The sequence below is a fragment of the Triticum urartu genome, chromosome 4A (genome assembly GCF_056163025.1).
Source record: "Triticum urartu cultivar PI428250 chromosome 4A, HENAU_Tu73, whole genome shotgun sequence".
In the NCBI taxonomy this organism is placed as follows: Eukaryota; Viridiplantae; Streptophyta; class Magnoliopsida; order Poales; family Poaceae; genus Triticum; species Triticum urartu.
Window position 1 is genome coordinate 80,957,840 of NC_141876.1, and position 6,361 is coordinate 80,964,200.

Consider the following 6,361-nt stretch of genomic DNA (forward strand, 5'->3'; position numbering starts at 1 on the left):
CATGCAATATAGAGACAACCATAAGGATTTTGCCAGTTGCTGATAACTACAACAAAACATGATCATCTCATACAACAACTTATATCTTATCACGTCTTGACCATATCACATCACAACATGCCCTGCAAAAACAAGTTAGACGTCCTCTACTTTGTTGTTGCAAGTTTTACGTGGTTGCTACGGGCTTAAGTAAGAACCAATCTCACCTACGCATCAAAACCACAACGATAGTTTGTCAAATAGACCCCGTTTTAATCTTCGCAAGGACCGGGCGTAGCCATACTTGGTTCAACTAAAGTTGGAGAGACAGTCTCCCGCAAGCCATCTATGTGCAAAGCACGTCGAGGGAACCGGTCTCGCGTAAGCGTACGCGTAAGGTTGGTCCGGGTCGTCTCGTCCAACAATACCGCCGAACCAAAGTATGACATGCTGGTAGGCAATATGACTTATATCGCCCACAACTTACTTGTGTTCTACTCGTGCATATAACATCAACATAAATAACCTAGGCTCGGATGCCACTGTTGGGTTTCGTAGTAATTTCAAAAAATTTCCTACGCACACGCAAGATCATGGTGATGCATAGCAACGAGAGGGGAGAGTGTTGTCTACGTACCCACGCAGACCGACTGCGGAAGCGATCACACGACGTAGAGGAAGTAGTCGTACGTCTTCCCGATCCGACCGATCCAAGCACCGTTACTCCGGCGCCTCCGAGTTCTTAGCACACGTACAGCTCGATGACGATCCCCGGACTCCGATCCAGCAAAGTGTAGGGGAAGAGTTCCGTCAGCACGACGGCGTGGTGACGATCTTGATGAACTACAGCAGCAGGGCTTCGCCTAAACTCCGCTACAGTATTATCGAGGAATATGGTGGCAGGGGGCACCGCACACGGCTAAGGAATAGATCACGTGGATCAACTTGTGTGTCTAGAGGTGCCCCCTGCCTCCGTATATAAAGGAGCCAAGGGGGAGAGGTGCGCCGGCCAGGAGGAGGGCGCAGGAGGAGTCCTACTCCTTCCGGGAGTAGGACTCCCCCCCCCCAATCCTATTCCAACTAGGATTCCCAAGGGGGAAAAGAGGGAGAGGGGGGCCGGCCACCTCTCCTAGTCCTAATAGGACTAGGGGAGGGGGAAGGTGCGCAGCCACCTTGGGCTGCCCCTTTCTCCTTTCCACTAAGGCCCATGAAGGCCCATATGGCTCCCGGGGGGTTCCGGTAACCTCCCGGTAACCCGGTAAAATTCCGATTTCACCCGGAACACTTCCGATGTCCAAACATAGGCTTCCAATATATCAATCTTTACGTCTCGACCATTTCGAGACTCCTCGTCATGTCCCCGATCTCATCTGGGACTCCGAACTCCTTCGGTACATCAAAACTCATAAACTCATAATATAACTGTCATCGAAACCTTAAGCGTGCGGACCCTACGGTTCGAGAACAATGTAGACATGACCGAGACACGTCTCCGGTCAATAACCAATAGCGGGACCTGGATGCCCATATTGGCTCCTACATATTCTACGAAGATCTTTATCGGTCAGACCGCATAACAACATACGTTGTTCCCTTTGTCATCGGTATGTTACTTGCCCGAGATTCGATCGTCGGTATCCAATACCTAGTTCAATCTCGTTACCGGCAAGTCTCTTTACTCGTTCCGTAATACATCATCTCGCAACTATCTCATTAGTTGCAATGCTTGCAAGGCTTATGTGATGTGCATTACCGAGAGGGCCCAGAGATACCTCTCCGACAATCGGAGTGACAAATCCTAATCTCGAAATACGCCAACCCAACATCTACCTTTGGAGACTCCTGTAATGCTCCTTTATAATCACCCAGTTACGTTGTGACGTTTGGTAGCACCCAAAGTGTTCCTCCGGCAAACGGGAGTTGCATAATCTCATAGTCATAGGAACATGTATAAGTCATGAAGGAAGCAATAGCAACATACTAAACGATCGGGTGCTAAGCTAATGGAATGGGTCATGTCAATCAGATCATTCAACTAATGATGTGACCTCGTTAATCAAATAACAACTATTTGTCCATGGTTAGGAAACATAACCATCTTTGATTAACGAGCTAGTCAAGTAGAGGCATACTAGTGACACTCTGTTTGTCTATGTATTCACACATGTATTATGTTTCCGGTTAATACAATTCTAGCATGAATAATAAACATTTATCATGAAATAAGGAAATAAATAATAACTTTATTATTGCCTCTAGGGCATATTTCCTTCAAAAATGACACCCACATGCCCGCATTATGGACCGGCCCAGTTACGTGGCGGCGTGGTCGCTCATCCAGGGTCGCCTAGGTTCGCTCGATCAGGGTTGACCTATCGATGGTTGCCCAGTCAACTGTTGACTTTAGAAAAACTAAGAAAACTAAAGACAAAAAATAGCAAAAAATCAAAAAAGTACATGAATTCAAAAAAATTCATAGATTTGAAAAAAAATTGCAAAATAAAAAAGGTTCATGAATTTTAAAAAGTTCATGATTCTGAAAACAACATGAATTCAAAAACTTCATCGACTTTGGAAAACAAATCCGTAAGTTTTGAAAAAAAAAACTCGCGTATTTTTAAAAATTTCAGAAATTTCCAAAACTAAAGTTCAGGAATATGAAAAAAGTTCATAGGTTTTGAAGAAAGGTTGGCAAAAGTTGAAAAGAGTTCATGGTTTTGAAATACATTCATGCATTTGAAACAATGTTCACAGATTTAGGAAAACGTTCATCGATTTTTTTTGAATTTAAGAAAATATTTACGAATGTAAGAAAAGTACATTATTTTAAAAAAAGAATTTTTAAAAAGGATAAGAAGAAAAACAAAAGAGAAAGAGAAAAGAAAATGAAACGAAAAAGAACAGAAACCGGCAAAGCTAAACTGAAGAAAAAAAAGCCAAACATGAAACCACTGCATTATTTTAAGGTTGCATTTGAAGAAAGTAAAGTAGGCACAACAAGTTAGTTATGCTGTTTGTACTAAACGAAGTGGTGTGGAGTTCGAATCAAGTCGCACACACATTCTTTGGAGGTTAACAGAAAAAAATAGAATAGGCCGAACGCAGAGCCGAGGGGAGGTGTGCGCCGGTTGATGAAATAGCCTATAGCCCCTGCGCCGTGGACCTCCTATATGTCGTGTTTTGCAGTAGATAGTCGGTGAATCACACACTAAAGCCGCGCTGGGCCGACCCAATAGCGGCTGTTGTAGATAAAAAAACACCTAAAAGAAAGCGGGCTTACGAGGATACGAACCGCGGCCCATTCACTATTCCGCGCTTCAGGCCTGGTTACAGTACAAATTGCTGAGCCGGCCCACATATACCTTCTCTTTTTTCTGTTAAAAGCCGAAAAAGGTGCGGCAATCCGGTTCGAATCCACAGCCTATCTGTTGGTACAGCCGTAACAACCAGGCTATCTTAACCACTCGTGCACATTGTTGTTTTCTTTTCCTTTTATTTGTTCTTTCAGTTTGCCGATTTTCTTTCCTGGTTTGCTGGTCTTATTTGGTTTTTATTTTCTTAAATAAGTGGTTTTGTTTTAATATTTCTTAAAGTTTCTTTTCCAAATCGATGAACTTTTATTCAAATTCGTGAACTTTTTTGAAATTGCATGAATGCTTTTTCAAATTGGATGAATAATTTTCAATTTGCTGATTTTTTTTATTAAAATTAATGATTTTTTTAGTTTTTCAACTATTTTTAAAATCAATGTACTTTTTTAAAATTCAATGAACCTTTTTCAAAATTGATGAACTTTTTAAAAATCCGATGAACATTTTCAAAGTTGATGAACTTTTTCAATTCCAATGAACGTTTTCAATTGGTGATTCTTTTTCAAAATTGATGAACTTTTTTCAAGCTGACTATTATTTTTTAAATTCTTTATTTTTTCTCAAGTTAGTGAAGTTTTTAAATTTCATAAGCTTTTTTGAATATGTGAGTTCTATATAAGTAGCACGGTTACAAATGTTTTTAATGCGTGCGCGCTGCAATTTGTAACGAGCAGTGAGATGATACAGTGGTAGCTAACCTCTTTCTGGAATGTAGTTTGTGAGTTTGATACCCCCCTAGCCACCACATATTTTTGTTTTTTTAGGGGTACCACATTTTTTGGTGGATTTTCGCGCTACGGTCTTCGATGTGCTGAGCGTTCATGAGCCGGCCCGCTAGGATGCTGCAGTGAGCGCCAGTTCGCTTCCACGGTGCTATAAGCGCTGAACAGGAGGTCCCGTGGATGTTGGCCACTAGAGCCGACGAGTGCTAGTGTCTAAAAAACAACACAAAACATTAAAGAACTAAAACAGCAGCACCAGATCTTGAAAAATATCAAACCCGAACATTTTTTATGGAAAGAGTGATTTTTTTTAATCTTGAAATTTTTGGTCCAATTTTTTAGAACTCGATTATTTCTTGAAAGTCGAGCATTTTTTGAAGAAACAAACATTTTTGAACGTGAGAACAATTATTGAAAACATGAACAAATTTTTGAAACGGGACATTGATTGAAAGTTTGAACAAAATTTAGAAACGTGTTTTTTTAATCCGCGAGCAATTTTTAAGAATGGTGAAAACTCCAAACAGATTTTGAAATTCCACGATTTGTATTTTAATTTATTAACAAATTTGAAAACTGGGAACAGATTTAAAAAAATGCGAATACATTTGAAATTGCCAAACATTTTTCCAAATTTGGAACTTTTTTGAAGTCCAAGCAATTTTTACAAAATGAACAAAATTTAAATTCTGAACAAAATTGAAAATTTGAATATTTATAAACCTTTTGAATTTATTAAAAAGGAAATATAAAATGAAAAAAGAGATGAAAAAAGAAACTGTAAAACGAAAGAGATGACCACTTGGACTAGCAATAAGATCATGATCGATTGCTAGGTTGCACGCATCTTGCTGCATGGCTAACACGTGAACGCACCATGTCTCAGTCAGGGAATGATTACATTTATTCTTATGAAAAATCGAGTTGGTCATAATAATGTGTCTGTCATCTTGCAATATAGACCGTCCGATTTATATCTAACAGATAGAAAGTAAACTATGATAATTTTTTTAAAAGATATCCGCACCTTTCTCCATATTTGCAAATAAGACTTTCCCTCGTTCATCCTTATCTCGCACAACTTTATTGTTGAGCAATTAAAAAAGAAAGTCTATAGAACAATCTGGCATGGTGGCAGATGCCGGCGTTGTTCATCCCCATGCCTCCGCTTAGTCCGACCATCAAGCCCCACTTCTCCTCACCTTATCTCTCCTCTTTCTCGAGATATCATTAGTTTTTATATGGGATTACTCCCGTGTGGGTCAATCACAACATGTGTTTTGTAAAAAAATGCATCTTAATGTTTCGTGCAATGCACGGGCATCTTGCTAGTACATTTATATATCAGACTCAGCCGGCAGCTAGGAACATCAGGTCGGTAACCTAGCAAGCGAGAGGAAAGTTTGCGCGGCACATTATATGCATGGTTGTGTGGTTGCCAAGGCTCCCCCAAGCTACCTCGTGTTTGTGTGACGTTTGACTAAGAGTGTGACTGTTGAGTCTGACATGGAGCTCAGGTCAGCCATTCAGTGTTATGTTTTCAAACCGATTACCGCGACGGTGACCAATGTACGTGATTGCAGAGAAGTTTTAGGGCATGTTTGGGACTACTCCACTTCACAACAATCGGTTTCGCTCCACTAAATTCACTTTGGAGCAGTTCCATCTAGAAGTTGTAGTATTATCAAAGAGAATGTTTGGCTGCCATCTAGCTCCAGCTTCAAGAATGAGAAATTTGGTGGAAATGATCTATTTGATTGGTTGAGGGGGAAGAAACGAAGGGGTATCCACTTACTGGTGGCAGTGGTTGGTAATTTCCACTTAACTCCAGCTTCTAGAGTTTTTTGGAACACCCTCTGAAGAGCTTTATAAAAAACTGAGAGTTGTACCTCAGGTTTTAGTTTTTTTTGCGGAGCGGCATATCGTGGAGCTACCCCGTTTGGCTTGTGTTTTCTGAAGCGAATCTGAATTTTAAGAAGCAGAGCAATCCTAAACAGGCCCTTAAAGGACGGGATTCTATGTTTGTCATGGGCATGAGATGCAACACGGTCGCTTCTCGGTTGACTGGTGACGAATTAATGGATCGGTTGAGTGAAAAGTGACATGCATGGTCAGGATTATTAAGGGATTGGTTGAGTGAAACCTGACATGCATGGCTAAGATGAGAGTCAACAATTGTGTGTCCGGTCAGTGTATATCCTAGGTAGAGTCAATCAGTCATGCATGTGGACGAGCATGATCCAATTCATGTATCCGCCGATTGGAGTGCCATTGACGACGTTACGCATG